The following is a 22,695-nucleotide window of genomic DNA, read 5'->3' on the forward strand; positions in this document are numbered from 1 at the left end:
AAGCTAGTGGGGTATTGGGCAATTAGAATTCCCATACACGTTTACATGCTTCTACTAGCATTAAAATCACTAGTAAAGAACATTTTGTCGCCGGCGGGTAAGAGACCAAAAGCCTAGCGCTGTTTCAAACAGAAAAGTTTAGCGGCTATAAGAGCTCATTTGTGTTCCCGCTCTGAAAATCCCTGCATGGAACATCTACTGAGCTTACTTCCTCCTGTGACACCGGGAAAAGACGCACCCCTGGCACCCCAACCAGCAGCCTCTCAGTCCATACGCAAAATGCACTTGTATATAAAAATAAGTGCCTCTACATTATTACGCCAGAGCATCTAATGAAGTGCTGCCAAAGTGTTTGCTGGACAGTTATGGGAAAAGCGTAAAAACCCAACAGAGAAACATGCGGCTATTCCCTTTAATGAAGCTTAATAAACATGTCAGAGGGGCATAAGAGTCACCTGTGCCACTGCCAGCCTCTTACTGCACCTACGTCACCTGTGCCACTGCCAGCCTCTTACTGCACCTACGTCTGCTGTGCCACTGCCAGCCTCTTACTGCACCTACGTCTGCTGTGCCACTGCCAGCCTCTTACTGCACGTACATCACCTGTGCCACTGCCAGCCTCTTACTGCACCTACATCACCTGTGCCACTGCCAGCCTCTTACTGCACCTACATCACCTGTGCCACTGCCAGCCTCTAACTGCACCTACATCACCTGTGCCACTGCTAGCCACCTACATCACCTGTGCCACTGCCAGCCTCTTACTGCACCTACATCTGTGCCACTGCCAGCCACCTACTGCACCTACGTCTGCTGTGCCACTGCCAGCCTCTTACTGCACCTACGTCTGCTGTGCCACTGCCAGCCACCTCCTTCACCTACGTCTGTTGTGCCACTGCCAGCCACCTACTGCACCTACGACTGCTGTGCCACTGCCAGCCACATACTGCACCTACGTCTGCTGTGCCACTGCCAGCCACATACTGCACCTACGTCTGCTGTGACACTGCCAGCCTCTTACTGCACCTACGTCTGCTGTGTCACTGCCAGCCACCTACTGCACCTATGTCTGCTGTGCCACTGCCAGCCTCTTACTGCACCTACGTCTGCTGTGCCACTGCCAGCCACCTCCTTCACCTAGGTCTGTTGTGCCACTGCCAGCCACCTACTGCACCTATGACTGCTGTGCCACTGCCAGCCACCTACTGCACCTACGTCTGCTGTGCCACTGCCAGCCACCTCCCGCACCTACGTCTGCTGTGCCACTGCCAGCCTCTTACTGTGCACCTACATCACCTGTGCCACTGCACCTACATTACCTGTGCCACTGCCAGCCTCTTACTGTGCACCTACATCACCTGTGCCACTGCCAGCCTCTTACAACACCTAGGTCACCTGTGCCACTGCCAGCCACTTACTGCACCTACATCTGCGGTGCCACTGCCAGCCACTTCAAAACATTACCTGTGCCACTGCCAGCCTCTTACTGTGCACGTATATTACCTGTGCCACTGCCAGCAGATGTCACCTGTGTCTATACAAGTCTATCCTTCTGATCTTCTCTATACCACGCTGTCCCAACCAGCTACTTTTCATGTCCCAAACTGGAATCCATATCACATTCTAGGAGAAACACTGGGATTTTAATGGCACCACTCTCTCCTACAAGAATTGTAGGCAATAACATCTCACACCCTAAGCCGCAAACTATAGCACTACAACTGCTGATGTGCTCTGACGAGCCTCCAGATATAAACCAGGCTATGTTTATGCATCATGCTGTCAACTTTGATGGGAGATACTTTTACCAGGCGGGCAAAAAGTTAGCTTGGGGCCCAGGCTTCTCACTTGCCAAGTTATTCTGCCTCACCAGCGGCGGATTACACTCCGAAATAGGGTTACTTTATGGCTCATAATATATATCCCAAGACATGGTCATTACTTTCCACATACAGTCTTATGACGGCCTGCTCTGGTTCATACACTAAAGTGTAAAATCCTGCTTGAGCAGACGTAATCCTCCTACACCATGAACGTATCCAAACAACCACATACCCCAGCTAGGGGGAGGGGGGGGGGGGGGGGGTCTACCCAAACCAGTACCCTGAATGCCCACTTAATATTCACACACCAGTTATGTCCATGAATGAATGGTCCACTCTCCCCTGTGTCACACGTGAGCCTATGCCATGTACCAGGATGGTAATACACTCTTGCGTCTCTTCGATTCCCAGACGCGCACTCAGGCCACGGTCTTAGTCCCTGCAGAGTTATGTATGCAAAAATGCACCTGCACTGCCAACTCTAGCCTGGCATTTACTTTCTCAGACTAAGGCACACAGACAAGTTCTAGTTGGAAATGAACCTCCCTCCACAGAAGTGTTTGTATGGCAAAATTAAATAATTATATGGCACATCTGTCATATGCGCAGTGCTATGCCAAGTAACAAATCGCTAAATACTGTGCCCTGAAACATTCCCTCTCAAACCAGGTCTCAACTGTCCCATACACATGTCCTGAAACATGGTCACAGTTCTCTTGTGCCACACGTCGTCACACCAGGTCCCAACCGCTCTTTGGCTCTGAAAGAGCGCTCGCTCTGAATCAGGGCGTTAGTTTTTTTTTTTGTGCGGCCTCCTGTCCGCTCGCATAGTTGTGGGTGACCACCCACAGCTATAGCAAGCGGCCATGATGATGTTCACGACCATCGGGCTTGCGACGAGACCCTTGTGGCCGCAAGGCCCAGAGAGATTTCGGCTCTAACAGAGCGGGAATCTCTCCACTGACGTCACTCGTGAGGTCAGTGGGGCTGCCCCCAAATGGGAGGGGTTCTCATGGGAACGCCTCCGTTTGGGCAGTCACCCCCAAGGCCCGTCCAACAAAAGGGGCGTGCTGTCACTCAACATCGACAGCTCGCCCCCTCTGGTGCGAGTCCCGGAGCGACGGATTGCTCGTCGCTATCCGTGTCGTGCGTATGCGCTCTGGGCCACCATCGACCCGGTTGCAAGCGCTCAGCGCTTACGACCGGGACTATATCAGGCCCCTTGTCCCATACAACTCATATCTTCAAACCAGGTCCCAACTGTCCCATACGTCCTCACACCAGGTCACAGGTCTCTTGTGCCACACATGTCCTCACAACAGGTCTCAATGGTTCTTTGTCCCATACATGTCATCACCCCAGGTCCCTACTATCCCATACACCTGTCCTGCCACACCAAGGGGCTACTTCATTACAGATCGCAATTGCGATCGCAGCGCCGTAATCGCACGCAGACCCACTGCGAAAATAAGCTAATGTTTGCAATTGCAATACCCTCGCAGCCTAACATAGGGACGCTACCTTGCCGTTACCCACATCAATAATACTTAGCAGTAATACTTGTCCCATCAGTTCCCCATACTTCATTCGCTGCCTCAAGCCATGTCCCAGTAGTCCCCCATACCTCATTTGTGGCCTCACGCCAGGTGCCAGCAGTCTTCCATACCTCTTTCCTGCACCAGGTTCCTACAGTCCCCCATACCTCATTGCTGTTCTAGGTCCCTACAGTACCCCATACCTCATTCCTCGCAGGTCCCAGCTTTTCCCTGTATTATATAAAACATACATGTCTTCCTCTAAGCAGCACACAGCTCTCTCCTGTCCACTATATCCGAGATGTGTACATGCACCAGGACCCAACTCTGTCCTCACAGTATCCCGCCCCATACACCTGGTCCCAGCATCCACCAATCCCACACACACAAGGTCCCGACTCACCCCAGGTCCCGTTTATCTCCTGTGCCATATACCTCATACATGTACTCTGCAACAGGCCCTCCCGTTACAGCACACACCAGGTTCCAGCACCCCCCTCTAGTCCAGCACACATCAGATCACATACCAAGTCCCAGCTCACACCAGGTCCTAGACACCAGCTCCCGAATCCCCCCCCCCCAGGTCACGCACCGGGCCTAACCGGCCTGTGCATACACACACCAGCCTCCACCCTCTTCAGTCCCGCACACACCAGCTCCCCAGAGGGTCTCACTCACACACACAAGGTTCCAGTCAGTGTCGTACACACCAGGTCTCCCCAGTCCGCACACTTGTCACGAGACCCGCAGAAGCCAGCTCGGGGGACCGTGCTCCCCCCCCCCCCCAACACACACACACACACACCAGGTGCCGTCCCATCCCCCCGGTACACACACACCAGATGTCGTCGTCCCTGGTCCCGCAAACATCAGGTTTCCCCAAAGTGTTGCACATACACGAGGTCACTCATACACCGTGTGTGTCCCCTCCTGGCATACACCAGGTCCCCACCGATCCTGCACACACCAAGTGCCCCCCACCCCCCTGCACATACACCAAATATTCCTGGTCCAGCACATACATCAGGTACCACACACACACACACAAACAAACAGGTGTCCCTGGTCTTACACATACACCGGGTCCCCTCTGGTCTCGCACAAACAGATATCCCGGGGTCTCGCACATACACCAGGTCCAATACACACCAGGTCTCCCCCCCACCAGGTAATTGGTCACACACACACACACACACACACACACCAGATCTCTCCCCCCCCTTCCCCTGGTCCCACACACACACCAGATCCCTCCCCCCTGGTTACACACACACACCAGATCCCTCCCCCCCCCCCCCCCCCCTGGTCCCACACACACACCAGATCCCTCTCCCCCCCCCCCCCTGGTCCCGCACACACACACACCAGGTCTCCCCCCCCTGGTCCCGCACACACACACACCAGGTCTCCCCCCCCTGGTCCCGCACACACACACACCAGGTCTCCCCCCCCTGGTCCCGCACACACACACACACCAGGTCTCCCCCCCTTGGTCCCGCACACACACACACCAGGTCTCCCCCCCTTGGTCCCGCACACACACACACCAGGTCTCCCCCCCCTGGTCCCGCACACACACACACCAGGTCTCCCCCCCCTGGTCCCGCACACACACACACCAGGTCTCCCCCCCTTGGTCCCGCACACACACACACCAGGTCTCCCCCCCTTGGTCCCGCACACACACACACCAGGTCTCCCCCCCTTGGTCCCGCACACACACACACCAGGTCTCCCCCCCTTGGTCCCGCACACACACACACCAGGTCTCCCCCCCTTGGTCCCGCACACACACACACCAGGTCTCCCCCCCTTGGTCCCGCACACACACACACCAGGTCTCCCCCCCTTGGTCCCGCACACACACACACCAGGTCTCCCCCCCTTGGTCCCGCACACACACACACCAGGTCTCCCCCCCTTGGTCCCGCACACACACACACCAGGTCTCCCCCCCTTGGTCCCGCACACACACACACCAGGTCTCCCCCCCTTGGTCCCGCACACACACACACCAGGTCTCCCCCCCTTGGTCCCGCACACACACACACCAGGTCTCCCCCCCTTGGTCCCGCACACACACACACCAGGTCTCCCCCCCTTGGTCCCGCACACACACACACCAGGTCTCCCCCCCTTGGTCCCGCACACACACACACCAGGTCTCCCCCCCTTGGTCCCGCACACACACACACCAGGTCTCCCCCCCTTGGTCCCGCACACACACACACCAGGTCTCCCCCCCTTGGTCCCGCACACACACACACCAGGTCTCCCCCCCTTGGTCCCGCACACACACACACCAGGTCTCCCCCCCTTGGTCCCGCACACACACACACCAGGTCTCCCCCCCTTGGTCCCGCACACACACACACCAGGTCTCCCCCCCTTGGTCCCGCACACACACACACCAGGTCTCCCCCCCTTGGTCCCGCACACACACACACCAGGTCTCCCCCCCTTGGTCCCGCACACACACACACCAGGTCTCCCCCCCTTGGTCCCGCACACACACACACCAGGTCTCCCCCCCTTGGTCCCGCACACACACACACCAGGTCTCCCCCCCTTGGTCCCGCACACACACACACCAGGTCTCCCCCCCTTGGTCCCGCACACACACACACCAGGTCTCCCCCCCTTGGTCCCGCACACACACACACCAGGTCTCCCCCCCTTGGTCCCGCACACACACACACCAGGTCTCCCCCCCTTGGTCCCGCACACACACACACCAGGTCTCCCCCCCTTGGTCCCGCACACACACACACCAGGTCTCCCCCCCTTGGTCCCGCACACACACACACCAGGTCTCCCCCCCTTGGTCCCGCACACACACACACCAGGTCTCCCCCCCTTGGTCCCGCACACACACACACCAGGTCTCCCCCCCTTGGTCCCGCACACACACACACCAGGTCTCCCCCCCTTGGTCCCGCACACACACACACCAGGTCTCCCCCCCTTGGTCCCGCACACACACACACCAGGTCTCCCCCCCTTGGTCCCGCACACACACACACCAGGTCTCCCCCCCTTGGTCCCGCACACACACACACCAGGTCTCCCCCCCTTGGTCCCGCACACACACACACCAGGTCTCCCCCCCTTGGTCCCGCACACACACACACCAGGTCTCCCCCCCTTGGTCCCGCACACACACACACCAGGTCTCCCCCCCTTGGTCCCGCACACACACACACCAGGTCTCCCCCCCTTGGTCCCGCACACACACACACCAGGTCTCCCCCCCTTGGTCCCGCACACACACACACCAGGTCTCCCCCCCTTGGTCCCGCACACACACACACCAGGTCTCCCCCCCTTGGTCCCGCACACACACACACCAGGTCTCCCCCCCTTGGTCCCGCACACACACACACCAGGTCTCCCCCCCTTGGTCCCGCACACACACACACCAGGTCTCCCCCCCTTGGTCCCGCACACACACACACCAGGTCTCCCCCCCTTGGTCCCGCACACACACACACCAGGTCTCCCCCCCTTGGTCCCGCACACACACACACCAGGTCTCCCCCCCTTGGTCCCGCACACACACACACCAGGTCTCCCCCCCTTGGTCCCGCACACACACACACCAGGTCTCCCCCCCTTGGTCCCGCACACACACACACCAGGTCTCCCCCCCTTGGTCCCGCACACACACACACCAGGTCTCCCCCCCTTGGTCCCGCACTCACACACACCAGGTCTCCCCCCCTTGGTCCCGCACTCACACACACCAGGTCTCCCCCCCTTGGTCCCGCACTCACACACACCAGGTCTCCCCCCCTTGGTCCCGCACTCACACACACCAGGTCTCCCCCCCTTGGTCCCGCACTCACACACACCAGGTCTCCCCCCCTTGGTCCCGCACTCACACACACCAGGTCTCCCCCCCTTGGTCCCGCACTCACACACACCAGGTCTCCCCCCCTTGGTCCCGCACTCACACACACCAGGTCTCCCCCCCTTGGTCCCGCACTCACACACACCAGGTCTCCCCCCCTTGGTCCCGCACTCACACACACCAGGTCTCCCCCCCTTGGTCCCGCACTCACACACACCAGGTCTCCCCCCCTTGGTCCCGCACTCACACACACCAGGTCTCCCCCCCTTGGTCCCGCACTCACACACACCAGGTCTCCCCCCCTTGGTCCCGCACTCACACACACCAGGTCTCCCCCCCTTGGTCCCGCACTCACACACACCAGGTCTCCCCCCCTTGGTCCCGCACTCACACACACCAGGTCTCCCCCCCTTGGTCCCGCACTCACACACACCAGGTCTCCCCCCCTTGGTCCCGCACTCACACACACCAGGTCTCCCCCCCTTGGTCCCGCACACAGACACACACCAGGTCTCCCCTCTCCCGGTCCCGCACACACACACACCAGGTCTCCCCTCTCCCGGTCCCGCACACACGCCAGGGTGATGTCCCCGCACGGAGGCTCGGGCCTAGCTCTTACACACAGCCGCGGCCTGCAGTTGCCTCACCGTCCTCCCGCAGTCCGGGGCCTCCCCTGTGTCCTGGGCTCCTCTCCCGGGCGGCGTGGGGCAGGAACCGTCACTCTCCGGCGCTGGTGAGGAGGCGAGGCTCCGGCACGGGGGGGAGGGGGGTGACGCGGTGACCGGGACTCCCCCGCTCCTCACACCCGGCAGTGCAGCCCGCTGGGCGGCAGCTTCAGTCTCCCGCAGCCGCACACAGGCTCCATTGTCCTATTCTCATTCCCTTACTCCCCCCTCAGCGATACCTCCGGCACCTTCTCCAGCCCTCCCCCTCCGGCTGCTGCCAGTGGTGTCGTCCGCCGAGATACGCCTCCTCCTTTAACGGGACACGCCCCCTCCCGCCCCGACATTCCCAACACTTAGCGCCGCTCCGTCTGACACTCCGGACACGCCCACATCGAAGCCATGGACACGCCCATCCAATTCACAGCACAGGCTTTGCTAAGACCTTACAGACACGCCCCGATGTAGCGAGACACGCCCCCGTGTGCCTGTGACTCTTTTCGTAGGAGCGTTCCACTCCCGTCTGCTACCCCTCCACCATCGCGCCGAGTGGTACCGCCCACTCCCCCATCCGCCCATGGGGGCGTGTGACTCCGCCCACCTCCCTCACCCTCCTCCACCACGGCTATCCTCTGGCTGCTGTGTATATATATATATATATATATATATATATATATATATATATATATATATTTACATCCTGCACCTCATAGTCTCTGTGTACACCCTGCACACTGTACTCTGCACCTCATATTCTCTGTGTACTCCACCTCATATTCTCTGTGTACACCCTGCACACTGTACTCCACCTCATATTCAATATGTACACCCTGCACACTGTGCTCTTTACCTCATATTCTCTGTGTACACCCTGCACACTGTGGGCCTGATTCAGAGCCGGACGCTATTTGCGCTCGCTCGGTCAGAAAAAGGGGCCGGCTATTTAAATTGAGCGCTCGCTCTTTGCGGTCTGTTGACGCCTCTATGTCTGAGCGAGCGAACAAAACATGCGCTCGCTATTTTGTAAAGACGCCCCCTGGCCGCTCGCATCATACGTCATCTCCGCTATTTATTAGATTAATCGAGTACATCGAAAGGCATCTGAACTGCTCGCAATGCTTGTGGTAGGTTTATCCTACTGCAATCATGCGAACAGTTCAGGCTAAGAGACAACCAAGTGACGTGGTCGATGACGCTGCTTTGTTAATTATGCACACCCTTAAAACGCCCATTTTGACCGTTTGGCACGCCTGCGTTCGGATCTCCACTCCCCGTTTTCAAGCACCTTCCCCTGTTACCACCCACAAACGCCTCATCCTGTCACTCAAATTAGCAGGCACTCGCTATTTTGCGAGCGCTCGATTTCCGACCGCAATGACTGGTTGGCGCATGCGCATTATGACCCATACGCATGCGCAGATGTGCGAACATTGCTCGGGGCGAACGAGCGGCTCTGAATCAGGTCCTGTACTCTTTACCTCATATTCTCTATGTACACACTGTGCTCTGCACCTCATATTCTCTATGTACACACTGCACTGTGCTCTGCACCTCATATTCTCTATGTACACACTGCACACTGTGCTCTGCACCTCATATTCTCTATGTACACCCTACACACTGTGCTCCACCTCATATTCTCTATGTACACCCTACACACTGTGCTCCACCTCATATTCTCTATGTACACCCTGTACACTGTGCTCTGCACCTCATTCTCTATGTACACCCTGCACACTGTGCTTCTTTACCTCATATTGTCTATGTACACCCTGCACACTGTGCTCTGCACCTCATATTCTCTATGTACACCCTGCACACTGTGCTCCACCTTATATTCTCTATGTACACCCTGCACACTGTGCTCCTCCTCATATTCTCTATGTACACCCTGTACACTGTGCTCTGCACCTCATTCTCTATGTACACCCTGCACACTGTGCTTCTTTACCTCATATTGTCTATGTACACCCTGCACACTGTGCTCTGCACCTCATATTCTCTATGTACACCCTGCACACTGTGCTCCACCTTATATTCTCTATGTACACTTTGCACACTGTGCTCTGCACCTCATATTCTCTATGTACACCCTGCACACTGTTCTGCACCTCATATTCTCTATGTACACCCTGCACACTGTGCTCTGCACCTCATATTCTCTATGTACACCCTGCACACTGTGCTCTGCACCTCATATTCTGTATGTACAGCCTGCACACTGTGCTCTGCACCTCATATTCTCTATGTACACCCTGCACACTGTGCTCTGCACCTCATATTCTGTATGTACACCCTGAACACTGTGCTCTGCACCTCATATTCTCTATGTACACCCTGCACACAATAAACCACACAGTAGAGCCCCTTGGTCACATTACACTGCACAGTAGAGCCCCTTGGTCACAGTACACTGCATAGTAGTGCAACTTAGTCACATTACACCGCTGGCTGATCTGTTGCCCTAGTGTGTACCCAGCTTAAAAAGTAAAACTCAGGGGCTTTCTTACCAAACTGCAAAATGCTCTTTTGCAGGAGAAAGCTTTTGTCTGCACCTGTATTGTCTGGCTGCCTTTTATTCTGTCTGCATATCTCATGCCTACCCATTCATACATATCCCCATTATCTCTTCTCTATCTTACTTATGACTGCCCTTAGAAAACATAAAAGGGTCACAGCAAAACCCCCCATAACGCTACTGAAAATAATAAACCATGTACAGTACCAAACATATTTTCTACCTCCATTGAATATGCAATAACCTACACTACAAATATTATATATGGTGACATACAGCTGATAGTGACAATAAATGATCAATCAAACCAAAACAAATAAAGGTTTGGTTGATTTGACCCTTTTAGGCTTAAAATTGTGAGATCTTCAGTACAATTTTACTTATTCTGAAATAAACTGTCAAGTAATAACCATATTATGGGACATATTTATTCATTTATTAATTCACCAGAATGTATTAGGAATCACAAGCAGGAGAGGAGCCCACCCTTGCCATGTGTAAGGTGCGTATCCACTTACAGACACACAAACGAGAGAACGATTACGACATTGCATTGTATGTCTAGTGATGTGCCTACACTGAGGCGTTTGCCAGAGATCATTGCCACTATGCCATTGTGTGCAGGATTAACATGATCAATGATGTCCTCACAAAGGAGACGGAGAGGTTGGCCATTATTGAAACGGACAAGAAAAAGAAGACGATTGCCGATATGCCATTGGTAAAACTTGTGCGTTGGGTTAACAATGATCAATGATGTCCTCGCAAAGGGGCGGCTGGCCATTACTAATAGCCACATGATCTTTGATTTTCTGTGCCATTTTTTTTAGAAATCAGGATGGATATAAGCAGCTGATTCAAAAATACCATCCCTGTTATTATACAGGCAATGACAGAAGCAGAGCCGGGTAACGCTGAATGCATTTGGCTAACAGCCAGCAAAGTGCTTTACTACCTAGCCAAGGAATACATGGAGATCACCATTGCGGATCTTGTGACTACTATTCGGGTATGCGGGTGTTCCCCTCCACTGTCTGCGTTTACCACTTCTAATAACTATTGAACTAAGCATTGTTGCTAAAGCAGCCTATGAGTTACTAATAAGTATGGCTACAATCAAGTGTCCAGGTTGATTACACCGCAATGCCAAACCCCTCCTGCCACAACACAGGGTAGGAAACAGGGTGGGAGGGCAGATTCACAGTACATCAGGGTACCTACCTTTAACATTCTCTTCCCGGGAGAAGCCCGGGTAAGAGATGCAGCAGTGGGCCGACGGGGGCGGGGCTTGACGATCCGCGTCATTAAGCCCCGCCCCCTCGTGGTAAAATTGCCACGATTTGGGCACAATTTACATTGGGGGCGGGGCCAAATGCTGTGATTCATGCAGAATCACAGCTTAAGCCCCGCCCCCTTCACGGAGACCCGCGATTGCCGCGGGTATTCTCCTAATTCTGCCCACTTCACTAGGAAGTGGGCAGAATGCGGGAGAAATGCCTACCCTTCCGGGGGTGCGGGGGGTTACCCGAAAAATCGGGAGCCTCCCGCGAAAACCGGGAGGGTAGGCATGTATGCAGTACATTCTGGATTCAATTCAAAATGACAACTACATTCTATAATGACAAGGAGGGAGGGGGGCATCTAGGTTATAAATAGACACACAGAGAAAGTAGTGTCCTAGGGGTCTCTAGTCCCATGTAGCACAGTAGGACCCCACTACTACTACTACTACCAATGGGCTGCAAGGGGGTACCCAGATGGGAAATTACTGAAAACTGTTGACCTATAGACCATTAGAAGTGTGTGAGTGTCGCTGTGGTAGAGCGCAGGGCTTGTTGTACTGATCTCATATTGGGGCCTATTCATCAACACTAAAATAACGTTTTTAAGGACATTTTCCTTAAATAACGTTATTTTGGTATTCATGAACAGACTTAGCACAGGAGATATTACAGATATCTCCTTGCTAAGTTCCCCTGCGTTAATTTCCACACTCCCCATACATTAGTACATTAGTATGGGTATATTAGTACATTAGTACATTAGTATGGGGATGTGGAAATTGTGGTATTCATCAAATTCCGAAAATTATGAATTTTCGGAATTTGATGCAGTTACTATTCGCCACTGTGAGGTGGCGAATAGCAGAATCGACTTACCTCGTGTATCCACGTGTGCAGGTCCCCCGACGAGTCCCTCCGGCGCTCTGCTCCATCCTCAGGCTCCGGAGGCTGGTTGGACATGTGTGCTCCCCAGCAGAGCACAAGAAAGTTTAGAAAAAGAAAAAAAATATATATTTTTTTTCTAATCTGTCATGTGGTCTGCTGGGAAACCACATGACAGACCAGCAGGACGGAGCCGGAGGCTGCTGCGCGGACAGGTAAGTCGGGGGGGGTACACAAACTTAACGCATCTGTAGGCAGTGCTGCGCATGCGCTGGTTTTACAGATGTAACAGCGCATGCGCAGCACTGTTTCCAGATGCGATAAGGTAGTGTAGGCAGGAAAAGTATCTATTTCCCGAAAAGCTGTCATCGCAAAAATGACAGCTTTTCGGAATAGATACTTATGGAGAGGTGGAATGATGAATTCCACCTATAATTAGCTAGAACTCCATGCAAATTCTAAACCTAATTATCTCCATCGAATTTTTAGGTTTAATGAATAAGCCCCATTGACATGCATTCTCATACTGACCTGTTACCTATATACTCAAATGGGAAACAGGGCATCAGGGGAAATATTCTAACAGACTGAATTTACTTCTAATCCTGTGGTCCCAATGGTAACAGGTCCTCCTCTATATCTGTGGCCACTAGAGTGATGGAAGGACAGGTACAGAACCCGTTCAACTGGGTGTTCCCATCACTACCCGCATTTCTTACTACACAGTAATTTCCCCCTTGTTCCTGTGCTTCAGAAATACAAAATTATTTATTAGCATCAGTATTAGGCCAGCTGCCAGAGACTGAGGAAGGGGAGGATTCCGTGAAGGGGGTAGGGGGCGCAACAAAGGAATCTGAAGGTGGGCATGATGTTTAGCTTAATTGTTCTCTGTCTAAGCTTCATGTAAATGTGTTTGCTGGGTTGTCTGATGCTTAATGCTTCATATTAGAATTGTCTTTTTCCTTAGTCCTGAATATGCAGACATGCCACACAGCCCCATGTCACACAGCCCCATGTCACACAGCCCCATGTCACACAGCCCCATGCCACACAGCCCCATGTCACACAGCCCCATGTCACGCAGCCCCATGTCACACAGCCCCATGTCACACAGCCCCATGTCACACAGCCCCATGCCTACTGTAGTTTGTTATGGGTACAGTGGCTGCACTCATCTCACTGTTTATTCTTTACATAGACTAGGCATTTACCCATACATGAATCATTCAATATATAGTTGTATTAATACATTATCAATACATTTGATAAACATACCTTCGGTGTTGGGGACAGGGTTCTTGTTAAAAACAAAGTGACCCAGGGAGAGCAAAAATGTAGATTTGGCCTAATTGCAGAGGAGAGGGGAAGAGGAGGGGGCGGTAGGTTTACCACCTTTTATCTTCATATCCACAAACAGCGAGTAGACAAGCACTATAATATGAAAAATTAAGCGAGTGACACCAACAACTAAGACTATAACACTGTCTAATCTTGTTTATGCTATAATGGGACATGAACACATTATTTTGTTTTTGCACACATAACTTAGGCAACAGCAGCGAGAAACACTGAACCAATAACATCAAAAAGTGACCCTATGACAATAATAACATCTGAATCTAAAAATGGGATTTTGGTACCTACCGGTAAATCCTTTTCTCTGATTCCACAGGGGACACTGGAGGTGCTTACGCTGGGGTATAGAGGCGTGGATAACTGGAGCCGGCACTTTAATTAATTTAGAAGTGTGAAGCTCCTCCCCCTCTATGCCCCATCAGCCCTCAGTTTAGAAAATGAAAGACCGAGAGGAGATGGAGAACAAGCTGAGTAATATAAAGGAGAGAACACACAATAACTGAATCATACAACATACGGAACAAACCGAACAGGCAGGCAAAGAGCGCAGAGGTGGGCATCCAGTGTCCCCTGTGGAATCAGAGAAAAGTATTTACCGGTAGGTACCAAAATCCCATTTTCTCTTTCATCCACTAGGGGACATTGGAGGTGCTTACGCTGGGGACGTCCCAAAGTTTTCCCAATGGGCGGGAGCGCTCTGCGGCGCCTGCAGAACTAGACGGCCGAAACGGTATGCCGAAGCAGCAAACGTACCAAATTTGTAAAACTTGATGAACGTGAGAACTGAAGACCAAATGGCCGCACGGCACAATTGTGACGTGGAGGCTCCTCTACCGGCCGCCCAAAATGGACGAAGGAGGCCCACGGTCGGCACTAACATAAGACTGATGATTAGTCAGCCAAATGCAATATGCCAAACTCTGCTTAGACGCTGGCCAACCCCTCCGAACAACAACATAGAGGACAAAAAACCGACTCAGACCACGAAGGGACGCTGTCCTGGTAACATAGATGCGGAAAGCCCTAACCATATCCAAGGTAGAAGAACCTCCAGAGTCCTTCACCGACGACTGTACCACAAGAGGCTGATCGAAATGAAAAGCCGACACAACCCTGGGAAGGAAGGCGGTACCGTCTGGAGTTCTGCCCTAGGTGGCTATAAGACAGAGCACCCAAATCTGAAAATTTACGAGCCAAAGCGCGAGTCAGGAGGAGGACATTCTTTCAAGACTGGTGCTTAAGATCAACTTCCTCCAAAGGTTCAAACATGGGCGCATAAAGAAACAGAAGCACCAAATTTAGATCCCAGGGAGCTATTGGAGGTACAAAAGGGGGCTGCACATTCAAGACCCCTAGAAGAAACGTCTGCACCTCAGGATTGAGGGCCAATTTCCCTTGAAAGAAAATGTAAAAGGGCACCAACCTGCACCCTTAAGGTTCCCAGACGAAGGCCAGAATCCAGACCTGTCCGAAGGAAAAGCAGAACCGAGACAAACGAAAAGTCATAGATGGAAGACACCGACTGGAACACCATTTGAGATATAAGCACGCCAGAAGCGATGATAATGCACAGCCGAAACTGGCTTTCTGGTGCTTATCATGGTAGGAATAACCACGTCTGGGATGCCTCTGCATCTTAGGATATCGGTTTTAAGAGCCACCCCGCGAAACGCAGTTGTGCTAAGTTGGGGTGTATGAAAAGGGCCCTGCTGTAGAAGATCCGGGCGCAGAGGAAGGGGCTATGGATCATTCGACAATAGGAACCGAAGGTCCGACAACCAACTTCTCCGAAGCCATATCGGAGCCCCGAGAATTACAGAGGCTGTCTCTTGTTTATCCTTTGTAGAAGACGAGGAAGAAGCGGAATAGAAGGAAAAAGGTAAACAAAGTCGTAGATCCCCTGACTTGTCAGAGCGTCTACTGCTTCCGCTTGCGGATCTCCAGTTTTGGACACATATACCGGGAGCTGACAATTCAGTCGTGACGCCATGAGGTCCACCTGAGGACCTCCCCATCGACGAATCAGCGCGATAGATGAAGCATCCATTCCCCGGGATGGACATCCTGTCGATTTAGGTAATCTGCTTCCCAGTTGTTCACACCCGGAATGAATACCGCCGACAGGATTACTGACTGGTTCTCGGCCCACCGGGGGATCTGAGTTACTTCTCGCATAGCCATGCTACTCTGAGTTCCCCCTAGGCGGTTCATGTAAGCGACGGCCGTCGCGTTGTCGGCCTCAACTCTTACCGGACAAGCCTGTAGAAACTCTATTGTCTCTATCAGGACATTGTAAATCGCTCTGAGTTCCAACACATTTATGGGCCATGTCTGTTCTAGAGGAGACCATCTACCCTGAAAGTGGAAATTGAGGACTACTGCTTGCCATCCTCGGAGGCAGGTATCCGTGTTACGATGATCCAGTCTCCCACTCCGAATTTCCGGGCCCGCTAAAAAATTTGGTGGATTGCGTCCACCAGAGAAGGGCCACTGTGGTAACCGGCTCAGACGGATCTGTCGATGTAGAAGCAGATGAGACCCTGACCTGAAAAACCCTGGAGTGGGACCGGCCGAACTTCAGTGCCTCAAAGGCAGCTACCATCCTTCCTAAGAGATGCAGACAAAGAAGCATTGACACCTTCCTTATTCTGAGGACCAGCTGAACTAACAACAGGCTATCCCTGGCCTTGTCTGTTGGAAGAAAAATCCTCTGTGATTCCGTATCCAATATCATGCCCAGAAATAGAAGTTTCTGGTACGGATTGAGATTTGACTTCTTGAAGTTGATTATCCAACCGTGTTGGGTTAGAGTGTGATAGGTCAGTAAGGCATATCTAATGGAAGAGATAACGATGGAGCCTTGAGCAACAGATCGTCCAAATAAGGGATTATGCGGGGAGCCGAGGATAACTCGAACGGCCATGATCTTAATATGGCAAAATGCAGAAAAGCCTGGTGTGGTTCCCAAATGGGAACAAGGAGATAAGCATCCTTGATATCCAGGGATAATAGGAACTCCCCTGGTTTCAAGCTCACGATGTTCACTCCTGATGACCGAAGGAGAGCGATCATGACTGACATGAGTTTGGACGATACATCTTCAGATACAGGTTTAAAGACTTAAGGCCTAGTATGGGTCTGACCGAACCATCCGGTTTGAGCACTACAAACAGGTTTGAGTAAAAACCCCATACCTCGCTAATGCTCCGGAACCGGAACTAGCACAGATGACACCACCTGAGAACCTCCTGTGGAATTCGTAGTGAAGAACCGAGTTGGAGGGGGGGGCTTCGAAGTCTGAACTCCCCTGATTCGGTACTGTGAATCCACGGTTCTGAAGAGGTCTGGTTCCAAACTTGTTGAATTCTTGCAAGCAGGGTCCCACCGCAGGAGACCCCAGGTGGGACGGAAGACCGTCATGCCACCTGTTTCTCAACAAGTTTAGGATCTTCCGGTAAGGTCTTCTGGGATCCTGAAATAGCAGACGCAGATATGCGAGCACTAATCTGACTGGTCAGCCCAGCAAACCACAGCCTTGTTAACCCAGGCGGTAACAAGGGTAGGTGTAAGTTGAGCTCCCGTTGCGGTATATATAGATCTCGGTGTTGTCTCCAACCTACGATCGGAAGGGTCCTTTAAAACAGTAGCTCCCGACACCGGAAGTGCTGTTTTCTTAGAGAGAGACGGGAAACAGAAACATCTATAGGAGGAGGTATTTCCCACTTCTCCATTATGAATGATGGAAAAGGGAAGCTAGACGGAAACCTACGTGAATTTTGGAACCGCTTATCCGGCTGCATTGCTCAACAGATCCTGTCTTATAAGTACCGCGCATCGAGGAATTCTTCGACTGACTCTTCTGACTAGAGAACATGCGTTAGAGTACGCTTTTGTGTCTAAGTGCAACCGTGTGAGGACGACCTTTACCTCTGCCGCCTCTGGTTGCGTGGGAACTTTCTGGCTCTACCACGAAAGGAATGAGGCGCTCGAAAGGAATGAAACAAATGTTTTGGGGTTTTTTGGTAGGAAGTGAAGGGTGCAGGCACCGCTGCACCCCTTACCTGACGCAGGGTGTCTGGAGATTTGGTTAACCCAGCTATCCAGGAAGGTTAAGACCTGCGCGCCTTACCAACTTTGCTAAGTCTGACATAACTCCTACCACGTCAGTGGCCCATGGCGGTGTAGGAGAGTTAGTAATCGCCATCTGTGGGTCAGTTGTTAGCATCACATAACGTAGAGCACCTGGTATTCCCAGGCGGTCTCCCATCCAAGTACTAACCAGGCCTGACCCTGCTTAGTTTCCGAGATCAGACGAGATCGGGCGTGTTCAGGGTGGTGTGGCCGTAGGCTTAGACCCTGTGGCATGTGGCTTGGTCTGTTTGTTGTTACACTTAGAACAGACAAACAGCTTTTGAGAAGCCTTGGTTCTGTTGGAAATGGTACACACAGTCACCCAGAAAAACAGCATAAAACAGAAAAGACACAGACAAGATAAACAAGAAGGCTGTGGGACACAGAGGAGGGGATGTACTTGTCCTGCAGCAGAGGAGTCCAGCCTTCTGTGTCTTACACTGCAATCTTCTTGTAATGGAGATGCAGTATGAGCTGCTGTGTATGAGAGAACGGCAGCCCCGCTGTTATACAGCCATTGCCGCATAGAGGAGAGAGACCCGCGCTGCCTTTTAGCTCCGACCCTTCTTTATGCCCTAAAGGGCTATACAAGATGTCTGTCCAGTAACCTCCCCCCCGCGCGTGTGTACAGCGGGGATAGGGAGAGCAGGTGCAGCCGCGCGGTAGCGCACTTAATTAGCTGCCCCAGGCCACTTAATCAGCGGGGAGAGGGAGAGCCGGGTGCCGCGCTGTAGCGCTCAGTCAGCAGCCCCGCGCCTCCTGTAATAGCGCGGGGATAAGGAGTCTCTGCATTAGCAGCCCCGCGTGACCCCGACGTGATCTGAACATTTAGTAGCCCCGCGTGCAGTGTAAGAGTGGGGATAAGGAGCCTCTGCATTAGCAGCCCCGCGTGCAGTGTAAGAGTGGGGATAAGGAGCCTCTGCATTAGCAGCCCCGCGTGCAGTGTAAGAGCGGGGATAAGGAGACTCTGCTTAGCAGCCCTGTGCCCCTGTAAGAGCGGGTTTCAGCGCCTTAACAGCGGGAGGAGGGAGAGCACACCTAGTCAACAGAGCAGGGAGCTGTCTGCATTAGCTGCCCAGCACACAAAGAATTGTAATAACGCTGGGCAGCTGTGGGGCTGGGAGCGGGGGGATGTGCAGATGTTTACTCACCGCGTGCTCCCCGATTTTTCAGCACTTCTCTCTTCCTTGTTGAGAATGTGCTGTGGCAGTAAGGAGCTGTCAGTGATTTTAGTATAAGCGCTGTGCACTCCTTCCTGCCTCCTATAAGGACAGGGCGCCAGGTACCCGGACCCCACCTTTAGAGAGGTGGTGAAGGGTACCTAAAAGTGTCAAAAGATGTAAAAATAAAGAAAACCTAAATAAATAAAATATATGTGTTGCTGGAGCACAGCAAATTGTGACCAGCTCCTAGTAGGCACATTTTCTAAACTGAGGACTGATGGGGCATAGAGGGGGAGGAGCTTCACACTTCTAAATTAATTAAAGTGCCGGCTCCAGTTATCCATGCCTCTATACCCCAGCGTAAGCACCTCCAGTGTCCCCTAGTGGATGAAAGAGAAATATCTATAACACCGGAATCAACAACAGCAGCAACTGACTCAACAAAATACATAAACAATAACTGTGTCTATAACAACAATAATGACTGAGATAACAACTGCTGAGTCTACAACATCAATAACTGAGTTAACAACAATAACAACAGCAGTCTAGAAAATCTACAGCAACTGAACTTACATAATCAACAATATGTTAGCCTATGACATAAACAGCTCAATTTATAACAAGAACAACAACAACAGTCTACAATATATAAAACAGTAAACAATAGCAACAACTGAATAAACATCAACAATATTTAACTCTATATTATCAACAACTGAGCACACATCAGTGATTCCACTACATGAATAACTGAGCTAATAACAGCAATAATGACTGAGACAACAACTTCTTAGTATACAACATCAATAACTAAGGTAACAACATCAACAACAGCAGAGTCCAGAAAATCCACAACTGAACCAATAACTTCTACAACAACTAAATCTACATCTTCAACATCTAAGTCAACAACCTCAACAGAGTTGACTTCAACAACCCTATTTACATTAATAATACCTGCCTCTAACATGTCTTTGACACCTGAGTCAACAACACCATCAACAAATGATCTTACAAATTCAATAATAGGTGAGCCTATAGTATTTACAGCCCAATTTGCAACAACTGGGTCTACAATACATAACAGCAACAACATTTTGAACCAATAATAACGGAGTCTATATCAACAACTGTGTCTACTGTACATCTGCAACAATGACTTAGTCTATCTCAGGATCTGTGTCTACTGTACATCTGCAATAATGACAGTTTATATCAGCAACTGTGTCTACTGTACATCTACAACAAAGACTGTCTATATCAAAAACTATCTACTGTACATCTGCAACAATAACTCAACAACTGTCTACTATACATCTGCAATAATGACAGTCTATAGCAGCGACTGTGTCTACTGTACATCTCCAACAATGGCCGAGTCTATATCAGCAACTGTCTACTGTACATCTGCAACAATGACTTAGCCTATCTCAGCAACTGTGTCTACTTCACATCTGCAACAATAACTCAGTCTATACTCTATAGCAACGACTGTGTCTACTGTACATCTCCAACAATGACTGAGTCTATAACAGCAACTGTGTCTACTGTACATCTCCAACAATGGCCGAGTCTATATCAGCAACTGTCTACTGTACATCTGCAACAATGACTTAGTCTATCTCAGCAACTGTGTCTACTTCACATCTGCAACAATAACTCAGTCTATACTCTATAGCAACGACTGTGTCTACTGTACATCTCCAACAATGACTGAGTCTATAACAGCAACTGTGTCTACTGTACATCTCCAACAATGACTGAGTCTATAACAGCAACTGTGTCTACTGTACATCTACAACAATGACTGAGTCTATAACAGCAACTGTGTCTACTGTACATCTCCAACAATGACTGAGTCTATATCAGCAACTGTGTCTACTGTACATCTCCAACAATGACTGAGTCTATATCAGCAACTGTGTCTACTGTACATCTGCAACAATAACTCAACAACTGTCTACTATACATCTGCAATAATGACAGTCTATAGCAGCAACTGTGTCTACAGTACATCTCCAACAATGACTGAGTCTATATCAGCAACTGTGTCTACTGTACATCTCCAACAATGACTGAGTCTATAACAGCAACTGTGTCTACTGTACATCTACAACAATGACTGAGTCTATAACAGCAACTGTGTCTACTGTACATCTACAACAATGACTGAGTCTATAACAGCAACTGTGTCTACTGTACATCTCCAACAATGACTGAGTCTATATCAGCAACTGTGTCTACTGTACATCTGCAACAATAACTCAACAACTGTCTACTATACATCTGCAATAATGACAGTCTATAGCAGCAACTGTGTCTACAGTACATCTCCAACAATGACCGAGTCTATATCAGCAACTGTCTACTGTACATCTGCAACAATGACTTAGTCTATCTCAGCAACTGTGTCTACTTCACATCTGCAACAATAACTCAGTCTATACTCTATAGCAACGACTGTGTCTACTGTACATCTCCAACAATGACTGAGTCTATATCAGCAACTGTGTCTACTGTACATCTGCAACAATAACTCAGCAACTGTCTACTATACATCTGCAACAATGACTGAGTCTATAGCAGCAACTGTGTCTACAGTACATCTCCAACAATGGCCGAGTCTATATCAGCAACTGTCTACTGTACATCTACAACAATGACTGAGTCTATAGCAGCAACTGTGTCTACTGTACATCTCCAACAATGACCGAGTCTATATCAGCAACTGTCTACTGTACATCTGCAACAATAACTCAGCAACTGTGTCTACTATACATCTGCAATAATGACAGTCTATACCAGCGACTGTGTCTACAGTACATCTCCAACAATGACTGAGTCTATATCAGCAATTGTGTCTACTGTAAATCTGCAAAGACTGAGTCTATATCAACTGTCTATTGTACATCTGCAACAATGACAGTCTATAGCAACAACTGTGTCTATTGTACATCTGTAGCAATAACAGTCTATAGCAACAACTGTGTCTACTGTACATCTGCATTAATGACTTAGTATTTAGCAACAACTGTGTCTACTGTACATCTGCAACAAAGACTGAGTCTATAGCAACAACTGTCTACTGTACAACTGCAACAAAGACTTAAGCTGGCCACACATCTAAAGATTATCTGTCCAACCAGGCAACGTGTTGATTGGTTGGAATGAAAATCTGGTAAGGTATGAAAGCAAATTACAATCAGGAATTTGTTCCCAAATGCTGGAAAATGGACCAAAACTGTTGTTTGAACAAATAGTTTCGATAAAACATTTAACAAACTTGTCTGAACGACCATTTTCATCTGTATTCTGGCATTTAGGAGCAAATTGCTGATCATCAGTTACTCCCATACGTTACCAGATTTTCATTCCAACCAATCAACTAGTTGGCTGGTTGGATGTAAGTTGGTCTAGTGTGTGGCCAGCTCTAGTCTATATCACCAACTGTGTCTACTGTACATCTGCATCGATAACGGAGTCTACAGC

The 22,695-nt window shown here is 50.9% G+C and overlaps 1 protein-coding gene and 1 pseudogene across 5 annotated transcripts in view; both read right to left on the bottom strand.

The window, feature by feature from the left end:
- BCL9 (BCL9 transcription coactivator) overlaps positions 1 to 22,695 on the bottom strand; it is a 333,635-nt gene that overhangs the window by 60,793 nt on the left and 250,147 nt on the right. Inside the window, exon 1 of one of the 5 annotated variants that reach the window (XM_088472557.1) lies at positions 7,856 to 8,163. The exons of 2 other annotated variants lie outside the window; for them this stretch is intronic. The gene's annotated coding sequence lies outside the window, so the exon portion shown is untranslated. Of the gene's footprint in view, positions 1 to 7,827; positions 8,164 to 22,695 lie in introns of those variants that run through there. 2 more of the 5 variants (XM_088472560.1, XM_088472562.1) reach the window with 2 other exon arrangements.
- On the bottom strand, positions 18,140 to 18,258 carry LOC148523873 (5S ribosomal RNA; annotated as a pseudogene).

This window comes from Taudactylus pleione, unplaced genomic scaffold (assembly GCF_031769625.1).
Source record: "Taudactylus pleione unplaced genomic scaffold, aTauple2 ptg000126l, whole genome shotgun sequence".
In the NCBI taxonomy this organism is placed as follows: domain Eukaryota; kingdom Metazoa; phylum Chordata; class Amphibia; order Anura; family Myobatrachidae; genus Taudactylus; species Taudactylus pleione.